A 20271-nucleotide genomic window follows, 5' to 3' on the forward strand; every position below is an offset into this window, starting at 1 on the left:
CGTATGATTACCTAGTGAACCCGAATCCCTAGACTCTTTAATATTATTGTTTACAATCTTTATTTACTTGTAATTAGTTGTTACATATCAAATTAACAAACCCCAAAATTGTTACTTTAAAGACAAACTTAGATATAAACAAACTAGGTAAATTAACTAGCCTCCCTGTGGATTCGACCCTGACTTACCGCTAGCTATCTTGTTAGTAGTAGTTTAGGATTTATTTTGACTAAGGCAAACGACTGAAATTAACCTTATCAAATTTGGCGCCGTTGCCGGGGAGACAACAATTTTCTGTTTGTTTTTAATTTAATTTGTCTTTGTTTCAGGGAACTTCAGTTCCTTGAGACAGTTTTACCTTTTCTTGTTGTTTTCGTGTATGCCCAGGTCTAACAGGTTAGAGATTATACCTTTTGATCCTGAGCTAGAAAAGACTTTTCGCTACAGACGAAAATTTCAAAGAGAAGTAAGTCAGGTAGAAGACTTGAGTACACTTGACTACGAGCGATATACTTTTGCAGAAAATTCGTCCTTTGAAGAGGGTACTCTTATTTCTGCGCCTGTGGTTTCTACAACATCAAAGATGCCGACATTGGCAAGTCATTTCGAACCCACGGTTGATTCTATTCCTAAAGGCTTCAAGCTCCCTACCACTGATAAGGGAACTTTTGAGATCAAGCCTTCATACATAAGCCTAATAGAGAGGAATTTATTTGGAGGAAAAGTTGGAGAGGACCCCGCAAAGCATATGGAGAAATTTGTTACTTATTGATGTTCTGTTCCTTTGACAGTTAGGGTGTCTCAAGATCAGGTCAAGCAAACTTTATTCCCTTTCTCTTTGAGAGATGATGCAACTGAGTGGTTAAGGGACTTAGACACGGAGACCGACGCAATTACCAACCGGACTTCATTAGCTCTTGCATTCTACAAGAGGTATTTTCCACCACAGAAAACCAATGCTCTTAGAAGTCAGATTACAAGTTTTAAACAAGGTCCTACTGAGGATTTTAATGAAGCTTGGATATGGTTCAAACGTCTCGTGCGGTCCGTCCCTCACCATGGATTTGAGATGTGGTTTCTTTGCAACCAGTTTTACAACGGGTTGTATGATGATCATAGAGCCTTATTTGATTCAGCTGCTAATGGGAGATTCCAAGATAAAACTACTGACGGTAATGCTTGGAAGTTACTTGATCATATAGCTACTCACACAGTTGAGTATGGTAACCCCAGAGGAAGTAGGTCAGATAATACTATTGCAGCACAATTGGAGGCTCCAACGGCACAAATAGCCGAATTGAAGACTACCCAGTTTTTGGGTAAGCAAGAGATGGTTCACATGGTTCAACAAGAAGTGTCCTGCGAGAGATGTGGGATAGATGGCCACACTGCGTCTAAATGTATGAGTACTATTGAGTAAGTCCATGCCTTCCAGTCTTTCAAACAAGGTACTCCATATTCTAACTTCTTCCCTGAAAGGAGTCAGAATGCCTATGTTCAAGCTCCTCAACAAAATCCTTATATTATTCCTTCAAATCGTGGTAACCAACCACAAGGAGGTTATCAAAGGCCAAATCAAGGAGGTTTTCCATCAATGCAACCTCCTCCTCAAGCTCCTAATATTGAGATGGCCGAGTTAAAGGCTCTATTGCAACAAACTTTGATGATGCAACAAAAGCAAACGACTTAAATCTTCGAACTCATGGCTCACAATAAGATGTTGGATACCCAAGTTGCTCAAATGGCGGCTGAAAATACATCAAACTACTACAATGCCCTTAGCTTTCCGACGCTTTATGGTCGACGCTTTTATAGGCGTCGACCTATTTTTTCCCACAATATTCATCTTAGTAATATAATAATCATTTTTAATTTAAAAACCCTCTACTTTCCGTCTATCCTATTGAACAAACCGCTCCAATTAATTAAGCGCACACATCTCTTTCTCTCTACTTTCTCTTTTCTCTCTTTCAGGGGCTGTTTGGTTCAAAGTGTGGGAATGAAATGGATTGGGATGAAAATGCAGGGTGGAATGGAGTTATAACCCTATAGCTTTTAACACTTGTTTGGTTCAATTTTGTAATGGATTGTAATTCAATCAACAGACGGAATGTAACTGGTCATAAACAATGAACTCTACTATTCAATCCTGCGAAAATAATTCAATCATGTGCATATTTCAATATTACTTATACAACAACACAATTTTTTAAGGCAATTGTCATACGAGTCGTCATACAACCCGTAAATATTGTTTAAAGCAATAGACACATGTATTATTGCAACGACAAGCAAATTTTTTATAAAAGCAAAAAAAAATATTATGAAAGTAGAAGATGAAGACTTACGTAGAGTAAAACAACAACAATTTGTTTTTTTTTTCTTTCTTAATTTTGTATCTAGGGCGATTGGATTTAGAAACTTGGGGGGAGTAGAGTATGAGATTCCAAGGGATTGAGGGGGTGTTTGGTTCAACTCCTAAAGGTATGAGGTATAGTTTGGAATGAGCCAAACTCATACCAAGTATTTGTTTGGCAAAAATAGGGGTTTCATACCCATACCTCAAACCCATGAGGTATGGGTTTCTCATACCCAATGAGGGAGGTGGGTATGAGATTGATACCCATGGATATTAAGTAATATAACAAAAAAAAAATGAAAAAAACTTAAATAGAACATTTTAAATGAATTTTTTTTAAAATTTATTTGATTAACTCTTCATTTTCATGATATTTTAGTATCAAAAATAATTATTTTTAATGTTGTATTTTAGATTTTTTAACTTTGATGAAGTTCGATCTCATTCCACCCGAAATTGAAACAAACACATGGTATGAGGAATCAAGTTACAAACCCATACTACAATTGCTGATTCCAAACCCATACACACGCGCGAACCAAACACCTCCTGAGATGGATTGAGAAACCCTTAGGTTTTAAATCCATTTCAAAAGTGGTCAACCAAACACTGATTTGAATCAGTGATATCCATTCCAATTCATTCCATACCCCCAACCAAACGCCCCCTCAGATTCACCGCCACCGCCATCCCCACTACCGCCGTCAGCGTTCACCAATAAGGGCTCGCAAATCAGTATTCAAGTTCACTCCTCTATAGCCATTCGTAAGTACACCTTTATCATCATCTCTCTTGGAAAAGTGAAATTTCTTGGTTTTGATTGTCATTTATTTATCAAGATGAATTAGCATTATTTAATTCAGATTTTATCTAATTTTTATGCTAAATTTAATTGGGCAACTTTCACCCACAAATTTCGACTGAAAATTACAGTATATTTTTATGAATTATGGTTTCTAATTGAATTAGAGATTTTGTATAGAATCGGTGTTGATGATTCTTGCTATAATTAAGTGCTTAAGATGTTGGAAATTGTTAATTTTCGTGTTGTTTCTACAATCGCCATTGCTGATAACCCCTTTTCACTCCACAGGGCTGGGATCTGCTAGCTGAGAGTCTGACGGTGTGTTCGGCGTATCTTGATCTCCGCAAGCCAAGTGAAATTCTGGCTGCCTTTCAGGTACTTCGTCAAATTTTGATTTCCTGTTTGCTAATACATTCAATTGATTCCATGTTCATGAATCTCTGGTAAGAGATATTGATTACAATCTCAAGTTCTATGCATTCATAAATACACCATTCCATAGAGTTTGTACTGTTGTTTAGTTACTGCTAGTGGTTATAATATGATCATTTGGGATTTCAGAAGTTGGAATGCTTGGCTGAAAGCATAGCTAGGCTAGTAACTAGGAAAACTAGAAATCATGTACAACAGTCTGTAACCTGTTAAGTTGATGATGAGGTATTATTTAACTTTGAGAAATTTGCAAACTCGTGTTGCTGTTAAACACGATCCATTCCAGTGGGAGGATTTAGAACTTTTTATTCGGATGGCTATTTGTTGCAACTTTTCAATTTTTTTTCTAATGTATAGATTGGCAAAGACATGTGGAACAGGCGGGCAAGGCATTAAAGAAACAAAGTCTGGATATGGATGTCACTGCCTTGGTGAGTTAAACTGCTACTCGTACAGCATATAGCTACGTATTGTGCTTTTTAACTTTCTGGGAAGTTTTGACTAACTTCCACATGGACCCAGCTCACAATCGGTTCTTTGGTCGGGGGTTGATTCTACTATAAAAATGTTCTTGCAGCTGTGATTTTGGGTGCTTTTGGGTACTGAGATGAATGCAGCTTATGTTGAACAGTCTAAAAACATTCTGAAGATTACAGCAAGTTAGCAGAATCAGGGCAAATGGTAAACCTTTCTTCTTTTGTCCTCAAATTATGTATATAGATGCTATGTTGTATGTCTTTAGCGAGGTGATGCAGACCTTGGTCTATTTTGATGCTATGAGTAATAGATAATTCTAAAAGAGTGGAATAGTTCCCCAGCTCCCCTGAGATGAATCATTACCTTCATATGAAGGTAAAAATTCGTTACATCACCTCGCCTCCCACCATTTAGGATCTTCACTTTCCCCTTATATTGAGATAATGAGATTCATCACCTAAGTAGTACGTCCAATGTAATTATTGACTCTAATAAGGCTATTGGAAAACTATACTTGTATTTTGTCTAATGCTTCATCTAACTTATGTTTCTGATTGATTCAAGCTTGGGTGAAATAGTTAATTTGTTCAACTAAGAACGAGGTCAGATCTTTGACGAGAAATGTAACTGTACCTCATCAATGAAGACTGCATGCAATAATATAAGTATATTTCAGATTATTGAGGCATATTTTAAATGTTTCCAAACTATGAATAGTTAGTCATTTTTGAACCAAGTTATTTTGTCTATCCATGAGTGTGAACTTTGAAATGTCTAACCTCTACCTTTTCTCAAGGTAGAGCAATGAAAGTCCTTCTCCTTTTAACTGGAAATTAATGTATTTTTGATGTCCATTCCATCAGTCGTTCATCATTTAGATCCGTCCGCCTTTATGTGAGTTTCACATTTTTGAAGTTGTGCTTAATTTCTTGTTTTGCCTTTTCATACATGCAAAAATGAATACTAACCATAATTTCTTTGTTATTTTATATGGTCGTCTCAAATTCGATTTTCTCCCTTTTAATTGAGTTAGGATCAGAGTTTCTTTGTGTAGTTGAGGCATTGACGCCGGTTTCTTTTATTTTGAAATTTACCTATGCTCTACTTATTTTGTCATAGATTTTATATGAATTAAGTTATATCCTTGTTCTCTGGATGTCTTATACTCTGTAAATCTCGGTTATTTTATAGGGGACAATAAAATTAGAATGGAGGAAATTGATAGTGTTACAGTAAGTCATTATGTTTATGTTGCTGGAAATGTAAAGTTTTTATTCATTGAGGTCTTATGTTCTTTAGTGGTGATCTACTCAAAATGTGACCTACTATAATCTTTATATTTATTCTTGTAGATTGTACAAATCTTGATCAATGATTAAATCTTCTATTAATGAAGGAACCTTAATCTGGGATGTTTTAAATTTTAGGAAAGCACCATATATACCAAGTTAAATTTTGGTCCTTGCAATCAAATTTTATAAATGACGAACTCAAGAGGTAGGTGGTTTTTTTTTTTTTTTTTTTTTTTTTTTTTTTTTTTTACTGTTAAAGCTATCTTTTCAAAGAGTTAGAAGTTGAATCTGTCACAGATAAGTATATTTGCTGATGTGTTTTCCCTAGTTTTTAATAGGTTATGTTGTTGGAGTGTAAATGTTAGTGACATTATGCTGCTATGCTGGATGTTTGTTGTTGCAGGTAAGTAGGTGATGTGCGGACGACAAGGTGATTGTGACATGTCATGTAACATGTTACATGTGACAAATTTGACAAATTACAAAATAAAATGGGTTCTCCATTTTATGCTTAAAAACCGAAAATGAGGAGGTAGTGTAAGATATATATTGTGTTTTTATCTTGAGTGGAAAACACAATCATGATATCTAAGATCTAGCCTTGCAAGCCTAAGCTTTTTGAGAAGAAGCAAAAACAAAAGGCATTGGGCATACTACCCAATGCTCTCTTTTTCGGCCTCCCACAAGAAAGAGAGGAGAGCACTTCTCTTTAATTTTAATTATTCATTCTTCCCATCTTTTTCTAGTGTAAGAAAATCCTCCAAAACTCTCTACAATTTATGATAATTCTAGAGAAATAAAATCTCACAAAAACATCACCTCTTGACCGAAATTTTCAAGAGCCAAAATACAATTTATTTTGTGTCATTTTTATGGTGAAACTAATATTATTACTAGATCTAAATAGTATTGGTTTATTAAGATGTATTCCTTGGGTATATGCTTTTGGGAAGGATTCTACCTTTGAGTCCTTGTTCTTCCATTTGGAGAGCTCAAGAACAAGTGAGTTCACCAACTCACTTGTGCCCATAAATCCGAAAATCACATGGTGAGATATAGATTTTTCCATCTCTTTAATTAATGTTTGCATGCATAAGACCTTTATAATGTGTGTAAAATAATTGGCTATAAAGAAGTCTTTTTGCATGATTTATGGATTTTTGAAGAAAAATAGCATAAATAGTGACATTATTAGTGGAAAATTAATAAAACATAATCTATGACTTAGGAAAAACGTCTAATGTTGCTTTTTATTATCTTTTTCAGATCTAAAATTGAAAAGTTAATGAAAATAATTTTTCCATGTTTTTATGATTATTTTATTAAAAATCGATAAACCGCAACATTGTTTTTCCGGGAAAATTTCGAAATTTTTAACCTAAGATTTTGAACATTATGAGTGTCATGGTAATTTTCCAGAATGTTCATGAGTTTAAATTTCAAATTTCAAATTTATTTGAAATTTCGTGATTTATTTGAAGTTTAATAGCTTATTTTTGTAATTTTTGGTCCTTTTATGAACAATTTTGTAAATATAGGTTAATTATGGTCAAATTATTAGTGAAGACTATATTTTGAGTCCTAAGAGGTTAGGGTAATTAACTTATGCATAAATATGAGTTTATGTATTTTTGTGATTATAAAATGTTGAAATCACGCAAATCCGTAAAAACCGAGTAATATACGATATTGGCTAATTAAAGGCGATTTAGCATAAAATTGAGCATGATCATACATATTATAATGCTGCATTTTTCCTTTATGATTGTCATAATTTTAATTTATGTAATTTTGAATTATGTAATTTTACTTAGTATGGCCTTAGATTTTAATTGGTATTTCCCGAAATGTATGGGAATATCGATTCGGTTGTAATTTTTATTGTGATCTCGTATCACCGTTTTGTAATTTAATAGATTTATTTTATTTTAGTTACAAATGTATAATAGGAAATTATGTAATTTATTATGTAATCTTATTCATTCCGGAGTTCCAAAAGACGGATTTCTTCAAGAATGACGATACATAAAGACGGTGTTACCTCGAGATGCGTGCCACAACCGAAGTTCAAGGGACCAATGGAGTTGGTTTCCGAATATGTAATAGTTAAATAGTTTTTCTATTTTAGGAAAGGCCATACTAGGATTTATTTATTTTTTATGCTTGCATCTTATTTTATGTCGCATGCATCGCTAAATCGCCATAACTAAAACATGCATCCTATTTTATCGAGTTCATCGACCGTGTCAATTACAATTATCGTAGTTCACCGCTTTAGTTCACTTAAAACGTGATAGATAATAAATTGACATGACCTCTCGCTAAAACAATTAATTGAGACATAGCCTTACCAAATAGTAGAAACCATGAAAACCTATTTCGCGAGGGAGTGCGCTCGGCTACCCCGGGGTACAAACCTTGTTACGTAGGGGAAGTGGGTGATAAATGTCTAATCCACCGAATTCATGTTGATAAAGGTTGCATCGGCTACCCCGTGCCTAAGTTAATGTGGGTTTGGATAATGGACACATTTATTCGAAATTTGGATTGAACTCAACAAAAGTTATTGATAAGGGTTGCATCGGCTACCCCGTGCCCTTGTTGATGTGTTTTGGGCTATAGATAAACATTAGAGTAATTTTATCGACCAAGAGTTCTAAAAGTAGAATCGATTAAAAAGTTAATCTACCGAGTTATATTGATGAAGGTTGCATCGGCTACCCCGTGCCTAAGTTGATATGAATTTGGGTCTTGGAATCATTTATCATAGTTGGGTAGAGGTCACTATGTAAATGCTTTACTTGTTATTTACAAGTATTTATAAAACGATAAATGTTAAGTTTTCCACTATTCCGTTTTTTATATTGTTCTATTTCTTTACCACAATTAATATACGATATCATTTCGATTTTGATACAAATCTCCATTAAAACATCGTAACTAAAGACAAAAATTTGAATTTGCTTCTAAAACCTCAAACGAACCATTGCTAAGGATCTCTTGTAAAGAGTATAGATTAAAGTTATTCATTATCAAACAGGTTTTTGATTCTTGACTAACACTTCTACTTACAATGGATTATGTTTCATATACTTAATTGAATTAAGTACCTTGAAGCGATAAATTGTTTTGGTAATTAGTTTTGTTAGAATTCGTAATTGACCAAAATAACGCAACCACTTCAATGAAAGTTTTAAGACTAAAACGAACAAATGAAGAGTGAATCTTCATGAATTCAATTTTGCTTCTCAAAACAAAGACTCATTGAATTAAGTGGGAGCATTATCTTAAACCGTTAAGATGAGGACGAGGTTCAAGAAGTAAGGATTATAATGGAATTGTTACAAGGTAATGTTAAAGGTAAAGTTGTTGAGAATGACGATACTAAACCTATCAATCCCGGCCGATAAAGTTTCCATTGTCCTAAATGTTGGACACAAGAAAGGAAACTACCCCAAATTATTGAAGAATCAACAAGTTAGTTGTGGGACATCTAATGGGACCTTCTTCGTTAAATGTTTATTTGATTAAACATAATTTTGCTAGTATTACTTCGTCAATATTAGAAACCGGTGGTGGTTTTCATCATTATGTTTGACACATAGGATGATTAGAATATGACGACTAGCAACAATGAAGTCAAGAGATAGAGTAATTGTGTACTCAATCTAGTTTTTGGATTTAAAGTGGTACTTAATTGTGACTATTAAGTGCATAAACTCTAAATAAGAATATAAACTTGTTAAGAGACAAAAGAGGTTTTCACTTTTGTGACCCTATACACCACGATTTGATGTATGGCTAGCCCATTATCAAGGTGATTATATTCTAAACCAAACTAGTATAATATATATCATGTAGATGATGTAAGACTCAAATTGGTAACCCAAGATTAAACCTTAAATTTTGGAAAGATGAACGTAAAGAGTTATCGAGTACTCTTGAAACCATTAGATTGTTAATGGTATATGCGTATCTTGTATTCAAAGCAAGATGTCTCGTGCCTTTTGGTTGAAAAGGAGATCGATGTTGTATATCATCGATCCAAAATAGGTTGATCATTTTCTTTTACCAACGATATAAGTTGACGCTAATATGTTCACTTAATAAGGTAAAAGGAGAAATCTTTGAAGAATTTCAAAGAGTTCAAGGAATCACGATTTAGTCGTGATGGGATTATCAAAGTGAAGACTTTGATATAAGCCAAAGGAAATGTGATATAGTATCACAAGTTAATCTCTCTTAGCACGCATTATGAAATAATGTGTGATTGGATAAGAAATCAAACGCTATTCGATATGGTTTGGACTTCAATCAAGTTACTTTAAGTTACTTGATCCTTTTGGGGATTTTATCATTTTTGTCTAAATTATTTTTCCACTAAATCGAATCATATGAGATATGAAATGGTAAGGGTACCATGTTTGTAAGTTTTCACAAGAAACAAATGCTCATTTTTTCCCTTTTCAATTATCACGAGTACACCGGGTTTGTGGCTCGTGAAGTCATCTTTTTCTAAAATACAAGTTTATTTTTAGAAGACAGAGTGGGAGAAATTATTCAAGAGCCACAAAGAATGTCACAAAAAAAAAATGTTATGTCGCAAGAAACTGGTCTTTCTTGGCTACATGAGACATTTTGTGTAAGACGTTGTTTCTTCAAAACCTAGGAGGTTAAATTCGTCACTTGTTAAAAATGATGAATTCATGCTACTTTTAAGAAAGTAAAGAGCTTATAACTTACAAAAGAAATTGTTTGATTCAAGTTGATTACTTCTAGAAAGTAATCGACAAAGGACTTACATAAGAGTGTTTAAGTCACAACTCAATACAAGGCTTAGAGCCATAAAAATCCGAAATAAAGGCTTGATTAGTGACAAAGGGTTTTGCACTAATAAAGAGATATTTCATAGCAAGATTAGTTGCAAAGGGTTTTGCACTAATTGAAATGCTTAAGTCTATTTGGATCTTCTTAGGGATTGTGTTTCATTATAAGGTTATGAAATACACAACAAGTGAATCTAAAACCCACTTCTTCAATAGAAGCAATGTATTCAATACATGTCATAAGTTTTATAGATTCTTGCAACCCTAAGATAATGTGAAACTTGAGAGAGGGTCTTAAGTAGGACATCAATGAGTTAGAATCAACATTTTGATCATGTGATAAAACATTTCTCGATAAGTCGAGAAGTTGTGTCTATACATGGAGTTTAGTGGGAGTTACGGAAATTTTAATTAGTCCGATATGTGGATGACATATTGATCATTGCGAATGATTTAAGACTTTTGGAGTATTATAATACATCTTGAATATCCTGATTTATGAAGATAAATCCACATGATATTAGCGTCAGTAAGAAGTCTTATGTTGATAAGATTCATGACTAGTTCAATTAAATTGAACATATTTGATTGATTTCATTTGCTTCCGCTGCCGAATCAATTAAAAAGAAATGATGTATAACACTTCATATGCTTTGAGTATGATGAATTGTTTTCAAAAATCGAATTTAAGTAATCTTTACCAAGTAAGTTATAAAGATTACCCTTAAGTGCTTGCAGAAGCATTAAGGAAGTAAAGCAAAGTGTTTATGATGCAATATTGTGTAAGGGTGTTACACAAGTGACAATTGGCAATTGAGATTGCGCATGGTTTCCGACAAAACCATAATCAAAACACACTAGGATGGTTAAGATACCATTGTGGCAATGTTAATTAAGAAGTAGATTTTCTAGAATCGTTCTAGGCAATAAAGAACAATGAGAGATATTTATAACGGAAATTGAGTACACTTGCGATCATGAGATGTGCAAGAAAGATGAGTCCCGCATTAATCGTGAAAACAAAGTGGGAGCTATTCTTAGGCTAGAGTGCCTATGTCTTGATTGGATCTCGACACGTACTCAGAAAGTTTTGTAATGCAAATGTATACATTACAAAGGAAAACGAGTATGTAGTGAGGTTGAGTAAGGTACAAGAAATTGATAAAACCTACTAACCAAAGCCTTCTCAAAGGCTAAACATGATGAGTCATGTCATTTCAATTGAATTGAAATGAACAACTATGTACAAGATCAAATTAGATTATAGAACATGAAATAGTAATCAGGCATTGACTATTCATGTGTGATAATCGCATTTGTCGTTCGAGTTTTATTTTAAAACTCTTTTATTATACTTTGTTACATCCAAACGGGTTGTAGAGACAATTGAACCCCGTTAAAGTGAACACGGATTAGCATAGTATTCGCCCATAGTCACTTGTATGAGGTGACGTCTCGAAGTGACTAGAGTGTGATGCGATTGATGGCAAGTTCAAGTGCCATACAATCATGTGAGATGACTAGTCGATCACATAGGCAGATGTTAGGAACACCTTGTCGGGCCTTATGACCGCTTATAGAGTTCTGGCAAATTTATATAGCCTGGTCGTGGCGAGAGCTGCTATAGTATTCTAATGAGTCGATTCTTTTGACTAAAGACTATTCACCTAAGATGGCACAATTTCAGATTAACTTTGATTTGTGTTACTACGACCTTCGTAAATGAGGTCAAATGGGCATATTTTGGGTTATGATGGATCTGGCTAGTCGAAGGGAATGAGTGCGATAGGAATTGTCCATCCCCTTGTCAGTGTTAAAACAATATCTCAGGGTCACTCGAGGAGTAATGAATTGGAAATGCGTGGCCACGCTCGGAAGGTATCCAGAGTGGATAAATCCGGTCAAACAGTTATTCTCCAGATCGAGGAAACCACTCTCGATATGATCACTTGCAAGTACGACCTGAAAGACACCTTGCATTGAGTGGGAGATAGTAATAGGACAAGAGAATTGGTGACGCACACTTGTCGAGGACAAGTGGGAGATTGTTGGGAAATGTGTCCTCAACAATAGTGCGATCACATGATTTAAATATCATTATTAAATCTCATTTTAAGAATACATGTTGGATGTAATATTTTACAATCAACTGGTCCACACATATCGGTAATGATTGGTTGACTAGAGTTTGACATTACTGTCGTGCGACGGTGGTGATCAGTTGATCCCCTTAGGTCATACCTATAGGGAAATACTCTTAATTGATTATTTAATTGATCGTATACCGATACGAGTTAATTAAATTACTTAAAATTGACGGATGATTTTGCGAGTATAATTTACGTATCTTATTGTAAATATGATTAAATGAGATACGGTCTAAGTAATCGAATTATTTTATTACTTAGATGAAATTATTGTTTAAAGAAACAATTGAAACGGAATGAATAAATTATTATAAATACAGAATGTTGTAGTTTATAATTTGGAAACATTTTTGGTACAAGTAATTACGAATTACTAGTCGATTTTGTAAATGACATATTTTATGAGTATGTTGATTTTTAATATGTTAAAAATACATTACATTGTGACATGTCATGTAACATGTTACATGTGACAAATTTGACAAATTACAAAATAAAATGGGTTCTCCATTTTATGCTTAAAAACCGAAATTGAGGAGGTAGTGTAAGATATATATTGTGTTTTTATCTTGAGTGGAAAACACAATCATGATATCTAAGTACTAGTCTTGCAAGCCTAAGCTTTTGAGAAGAGCAAAAACAAAAGGCATTGGGCATACTACCCAATGCTCTCTTTTTCGGCCTCCCACAAGAAAGAGAGGAGAGCTCTTCTCTTTAATTTTAATTATTCATTCTTCCCATCTTTTTCTAGTGTAAGAAAATCCTCCAAAACTCTCTACAATTTATGATTATTCTAGAGAAATAAAATCTCACAAAAACATCACCTCTTGACCGAAATTTTCAAGAGCCAAAATACAATTTATTTTGTGTCATTTTTATGGTGAAACTAATATTATTACTAGATCTAAATAGTATTGGTTTATTAAGATGTATTCCTTGGGTATATGCTTTTGGGAGGGATTCTACCTTTGAGTCCTTGTTCTTCCATTTGGAGAGCTCAAGAACAAGTGAGTTGGTGAACTCACTTGTGCCCATAAATCCGAAAATCACATGGTGAGATATAGATTTTTCCATCTCTTTAATTAATGTTTGCATGCATAAGACCTTTATTAATTTTATGACAAATTAATTTATAAACATATATGAATATGTTAGTATGTATATAGATCTACATTTCCTTTAATGGTTGGTATCTATTATCAAACTAGTGGTAATTTTTTTGCATTCGTCTTTTATGTTATTTATTACTACCTCCGTCTCAATAATTTGTTTGCATTTGATTAAAATACCTCTTCCAAAGAATAGGAAAGACAAACAAATGATTAGGACAAAGGGAGTATTCCATACCATTATCTTTTTTTTGGTGGAAATGTAAGTAATATTAAGAACTTCCCAAAAGGGAAAACGCACCAATTACAAACCTACCAGTTTAAGATCAACCGCACAAACAGGATTAACTAAGCATATACAACTATTACATTAATCCTCTCACATGACACCACTCCCTATCATATTGCGACACTTGATAATACTGATATTTCATAATAGCCAATCTACCGTCTTCTTGTACAGCTTGAACAATAAGTTTAGGATGGATAACCCGCTGCTCTACACGATAGACATTTCGAGCATGCCAAATGTGATATTGCGTGGCTACTACCAAGGAACATAAAACCTTTCTGAGAAACCCAGAACACTGTCTGATCTTCAGCATCTGTTCAGCATACACAAAACCATTGCCTTGCACACCAAGCCAAGATTGCATTCTATCATAGCACATACATGTATAGCTGCAATACCTGAATAAATGTTCTTGATTCTCATCTTGCAAACCACACAAATAACAAGTCTTCTGATCCGTGATACCCATTCTGTTTAGCCTGTCCAAAGTAAGAAGTCGCCCATGCTGAATGAGCCAGGCATTAAAGATATGCTTTGGAATGTTTAGCCTACTCCAAACAACATTGAACCAAGGAACTTTAGGACACCTATCCTGCCTCAACCATTCATAACCATCCTCAATGGTATAATAACCATCATTATTCTGCCACTGTCCATTACTATAACCAGCTGCAAACTTATCCCTCACCATACACACTTGTCTCCAGGCCCATGAACTATTAGAACCAGGCTGATACTCAAACCAGTCCCGTCCCTTAAGATAGACCTTATCTATCCATTTAATCCACAATAGATCCTTCTTAGAAGCTATCCACCATACTAGCTTCCCAACAGCTGCAACATTCCAGACCCTACTGTCTATGACACCCAGACCACCCTCAGTAATAGGGAGATAAACAATCTTCCAAGAAATTAGAGGTGCCTTTGAGTACTTATCAGACCCCTCCCACAGAAAGTTCCTACACAATGCTTGTATCCTATCCATCACACCTAAAGGAAGTACAAAGATTTGCGCCCAATAGTTATGCAAAGTGGCCGTGCAGACTTGACCAAAATTAGCCTACCAGTATAGGATATTTTCCTCTTATTCCAACCCTTAATTCTATTAACCATCTTTTCCACCAGTAAGGAGCAATCAATTTTAGAAAGCTTCCTATGAGAAATGTGAACCCCAAGATATTTAAAAGGTAGCTTACCCTTGGTAAACCCTGTCCTACTCAGAATTGCTTCCTCTATCTCAGGAGGAACACCATTGAACACAATATCAGTCTTATCAGTGTTGATATGGAGGCCACTAGCTTGAGAAAAACAGTCAAATGTCTCAACCAAGGTACAAACTGACTTCAAGTTCCCCTTACAAAATAATAACAGGTCATCCGCAAACATTAAATGGGGGAGTTTAAGCCCCTTGCAAAGAGGGTGAAAGGAGAAATTTGGACCATTGCAAACTACCATAAGCATCCTGCTCAAGTACTCCATGCATAAGGTAAAAATCAAAGGGGACAAGGGATCACCTTGCCTTAACCCTCGTCCACCTTTGAAAAAGCCATAAGTATTACCATTAAGAGCAATAGTATAGGTGGTAGTAATTATACATTGCATCACCAAGTTGATAAAATGAGGAGGAAAGTTAAGAGCCCTCAACATCTGAAGCACAAAATTCCACTCAATGGAATCATATGCCTTCCTCAAGTCAACCTTAAGCATACATCTAGGAGATGCACTAGCTCTCTTGTACAGTCTAATCAAATCCTGACTGATGAGAATGTTACCCATAATACTTCTGCCTTTGATAAATGCAGCCTGAGCTGGGTTGATGAGCAGCGGAAGAACATGTCCCAATCTCACACAAAGTAACTTAGAAATAACCTTATACAAGGTATTACAACACGCAATTGGTCTAAATTCTTTGACTGAAGAAGGGTGCTGGACCTTTGGAATCAGTACCAGATTTGTACTATTCAGTTGCTTCAGTAATTTGCCCTCCTGGAAAAAATTAATGATAGCCTCACTAATATCATTTCCCATAACATCCCATCCTGCTTTGAAAAAACAACTTGAGTAACCATCAGGCCCCAGGCTTTTATCATCAGGAATGCCAAAAATGATTCTCTTAATCTCCTCTTTAGTAGGAATGCTATTAATAGCTCTCCAATCATCATCATGGACACATCTACCCATTCTCACAATATTCTGGTAAAAAACTGCAGTAGTTCCCTGAGTCCCCAGCAGTTCCTTATAGTAATTCTCAAATGCTTGCAGAATACCCTCAGGTGCGTTCACAAGCTGACCATGAATATCATGAATCTGTACCACCTTATTCTGTAACTGTCTCTGTCTGATAGCTTTATGAAAAATTGCAGTATTATCATCACCATTCTGAGCCCAGATACACTTTGCTTTTTGTCTCAGGAATGCAACTTTGGCTTTGTTCAGCATCTGGTAGCTATTTCTGATATTATACTCAGAATCCATTAAGGATTTATTAGTGGGATCAGCTTGGAGCTTCTTTTGGGAGTCTAAAAGGATCTCATGAGCAATAGCAGTGTTCTTCTCAACATCAGAAAATAAGTCATGATTCAAAGCTTTAAGAGGGGACTTCATCAGCTTCAATTTCTTAACCACCCTATACATCAGAGAACCATGTATATGATGATTCCATCCCTCCTTTACTATATTCTTAAATTCAGAAACCCCAGTCCACATATTATAAAACTTGAATGGCCTCTTCTTCTTCAATTGGACATCATTGCATTGAATAAAACATGGGCAATGATCATAGTCTCCTTCAGGAGCAAAATAAGCATAATGATCAGGCCAGTTAGTAACCCACTCATCATTCACTAACACCCTGTCAATCCTACTGAAAACCCTAGTTGAACTAGGCTGTTTGTTATTCCAAGTAAAAAAAGAGCCAACACTCTTTAAATCCTGAAGACCACAGTTATCAATAGCGGATGAAAAAGGAGTCATCTCAAAGATCCTTAACAGGCAAACCAATTTTTTCATCAGCCCTAAGAACATTGTTGAAATCTCCTAAAACAATCCATGGGTCAGTAACAGTCAACCTGATAAGATCATTCCATAATGGAACCCTCTCTTCAATCTTGTTAAAACCATACACATAGGTAGCAAAGAACTGTCTACTAGTGAGAATATCTGTAACTTTTATATGAATCAACTGAGAAGTCATCTCCAGCAGAGTAACATTGAACCTATCCACTTTCCATAATATCCATATTCTACCTCCATCATGGCATTGATGGTTAGTACAGTAACTCCACCCTCCACAAAAACTAGCCACAACCTTATTTAGAGAACCAGGTCTCACCCTAGTCTCAAGGAGCCCAAATAGGTCCACATTAGCATTATGTAGACACCATTTAATATCATTTTGTTTAGTCAAACTATTTAGGCCCCTGACATTCCACACACCAATTCTATCCATGAGAGGCAGAAGCCTCTCCCCCTCCTCCTTTATCAACCACTTGGGAAGTGTTAGCCATCTCCTTATTAAAGTTGACAACGAAAGCACCATCCTTAACCCCAGGTAGCCTAGACTCATGCCTAGTGATCTTAGTCAAGATCCTGGCAGGTGTTAGGACAACACTTTGCGAATTGTTCACAGATGTATTAGTAGGAGTTATCATAGCCCCATTACCATTACCCTGCACCCTGTTAACCACTCCAGCTAATCCAGGCTGTGCTCCCACAACACCCTTCTGAGGCAAATTAGGAAACTCTGTTGTGGACACAGTTGATACCACAGGCTCCCTTCTCTTCCAAACCTGTTTTGGTTGCCCTTGTGTTCCATATTGTCCAGGTCTTTTTTAACCCAACCTGAGCCCTTCCTACATTGTTTCTCTGTATGGCCAATGCCCTTGCATTTAGTACAAGTGATTGGTAGCCAATCATACTCAACTAGCACAGTAACATTCTGCCCCATTTCATCCATAAAAGTTATTTTATCAGGAAAATTCTGATCCACTTCAATCTCTACCATGATTCTAGCAAAACCAAGCAAGGTTCTATCCATAGTGAGGTCATCAACACGGACAAACTTTCCAATCAGGGAAGATAATTTCTCCAAACATTTATCTCCCCAGAATTTCAAGTCTAGACCCATCAATTTCACCCAAATAGGAACCGTCTTGACAGAGACCTTGGTAATCTTAGTTTGAGGCTCCCATGGACGAACAATCACAGGTTTTCCATCAAATAAAAACATCCCCTTCTCTAAAACCAGATTCCTATGTTCCATGGTCGCAAACCTCACCACAAAAAGGCCATTAGGTAAAAAAGCAACCTTAGAAATCTCATAATCCTTCCATTCCCTCCTAAGATACCCTTCCAATGCCCTCCATGGTGGGTTAGCACCCATGACATATCCATAAATCGCATAAGACCAATATTCAATTTCATCTTTAACATCATCTGTAGTCAGTTTGAGTATATTACCTTCAGGGGGATCATCAGACACAGGCGGCTGAGACTCCGACACACCAGGTTGATTCTCGACAGATGGTATATCTTCAACTTCCTCAGTAACGGACTCCACTGGAATATCCGATGTTGAAGCAGGTTCCGGAATGACAATTCCAGCGCTCCATAACATCGCAATAACCTCCTCTCGAATCTTCGCAACTTCTGCATCCCGATCAACAGAATGGGAAGAATTATTACTAGTATTATTTGAATTATTAGAAACATTTTTTTGTGATTTTTCAGTATTAATTGATTGAATATTATTATTATTAGTTGATTTAGATTGTTGTATTGTAGATGAATTAGAGGAATTAGGTTTAGTAGATTTATTCTTCGCCATTGCAAAGAACACGCAGAGGAACTTTCTCTCTCTAACTCATCGTGTATACATAATAATTCAATGTGAAGCGTTAAAGCTATAGTTGAAAGTGTCTATAACAAAACCCTTCTTGCTTATGTTAAGAATTTCATTTGTTATGTGTCTTAAAATCTTTTGCTGATCAAATTATGCATAAATTGGCAGTGTGGAGGTGTTGTCATTGATGCTAATGTTCATTTATTCATTTTAGATGAACTCCTATTGCAATGTGGTAATTAACTTGATGGAATGAATATTGTATTGTATATCAGTAGGTGCTTTAAGATTTAATCTTTTGGCTGAATTTTAAATTTACCTTCCGCGATTGATTTCTCTCTATCTTGCTAGGCATTAGCTGTTGATGATAGAGGTGAAATATGTTTCTGTTTTGTGATTAGTTACGGATTAAAATGAACTTGATGGTGATTAGTGAGGGTATTTTAGGAGAGTTTTATAATCAATTTTTATGACGAGTGTCAAGGGTGAGGCTGTCATGAGTTGTACATCCATGGGTAAGAGGTACATTCTGGTGGCTAACTATATTTCTCAACAGTTGTGCTAACTGAATGAGTGATTTTTTTTCAACTGAAGGTTATTGTAGGCACTTTCCAATCACAATTATTTGCAGGTACGTGAAAACTTGCTATTTAATTGACACTTTCTTTGTTAGTTGTAGACCTGACATTCTATTTCATCATATCCCGTCTTAATCTCTAGGTAATTTCAATCAGTTCTACTAATTTCTGAGTTTTAGATTCTTTGTAAATGGACCTTAACTCTTTAACTTGGTAGATAGTCCCTTGATACAGTCGGACAACTTATCTTATTCGGCAATGGCTAGTATGTGTAGTAGTAGGCTCACTGTTTAAACCGTGTGTTGTGTCGACCTGCTTTTTCACCTTGTGTCTGTGGACTATGGTGTTTATAAAATTGAAAGTTCACAATGAATTGAAAATTCTGATATTTTCCAACAAGCTAACTTGTAGAAAAGAATAAAATTTGTGAATGTTGTTTTTGTAATGTCATGTGATGATGTATTAGTTTGTCGTAAGGTGTAAACTAATGTATGGGGACCTTTCACAGAACTGATAGATGTTTGTATGGATGTAAGTTTACATAAATATGGTGTTATGTAGTCACCGTTTAGCTAAAAATAAGTTTTCAAGTAATTCTGAGGGAGAGGTTGTTCACTTGTATAATGATGGTTTCTTATGTTTCCCCTTTGGTGCATAATGCTTCACCAACGCTATAAACTACACGGTTCTTTCCGTTATTAATTTAGGGATTTAATGTAGTTAGAAATTCCCGAGCAACTACTGTTTTCAATTATTTACATGTTAACCAATGCCAACTAATTTTGGGACTAATGAATTTTTGATGTTCTTGTTGTACAGGATGACTGTTGAACAATGATTATTGTTTGATGTAGGCAGTAATGTAAGGCAACTATTTTGATAAAATTTATACAAATGGTTCGATACCACTTTTTATTGAGCTTGTTTAGTTGCCTCCGATTCTTGACTATATGTTTTTCGCTGTAGATTATATGATGATACTTCGACAGAAATTTATTTTGCTTATTCATGTCATAACCATTAGTTTCTTACATCCCATTTTTATCGCCTGTTGAAGGAGCGTTCATGCAGTGGCTGGGCTAGGTGGCTTTGGAGGAGCTCATGTGAGGAGATG

General features: G+C 35.3%; 1 long non-coding RNA gene and 1 other non-coding gene across 5 annotated transcripts; one reads left to right on the forward strand and one right to left on the reverse strand.

Annotated features, from left to right (window-relative positions):
* Positions 1-958: 958 nt before the first annotated feature.
* LOC141636675 (small nucleolar RNA R71) lies at positions 959-1065 on the reverse strand. Its single transcript, XR_012541273.1, has one exon. It is a non-coding gene; the product is annotated as a small nucleolar RNA R71 (small nucleolar RNA).
* A 1864-nt stretch (positions 1066-2929) lies between these two features.
* LOC141626595 (uncharacterized) lies at positions 2930-6419 on the forward strand. Of its 4 annotated transcripts, none has more exons than XR_012536180.1 (6): positions 2930-3124; positions 3453-3539; positions 3954-4027; positions 4119-4277; positions 5501-5570; positions 5769-5978. It is a non-coding gene; the product is annotated as an uncharacterized LOC141626595 (long non-coding RNA). The 4 variants fall into 4 exon arrangements; XR_012536179.1 differs by having other exon boundaries at positions 2936-3124; positions 4174-4277; XR_012536182.1 differs by lacking the exons at positions 5501-5570; positions 5769-5978 and adding an exon at positions 5265-5476 and having other exon boundaries at positions 2938-3124; positions 4174-4277.
* The last annotated feature ends 13852 nt before the right edge of the window (positions 6420-20271 follow it).

The sequence above is a fragment of the Silene latifolia genome, chromosome Y (assembly GCF_048544455.1).
Source record: "Silene latifolia isolate original U9 population chromosome Y, ASM4854445v1, whole genome shotgun sequence".
Classification (NCBI taxonomy): Eukaryota; Viridiplantae; Streptophyta; class Magnoliopsida; order Caryophyllales; family Caryophyllaceae; genus Silene; species Silene latifolia.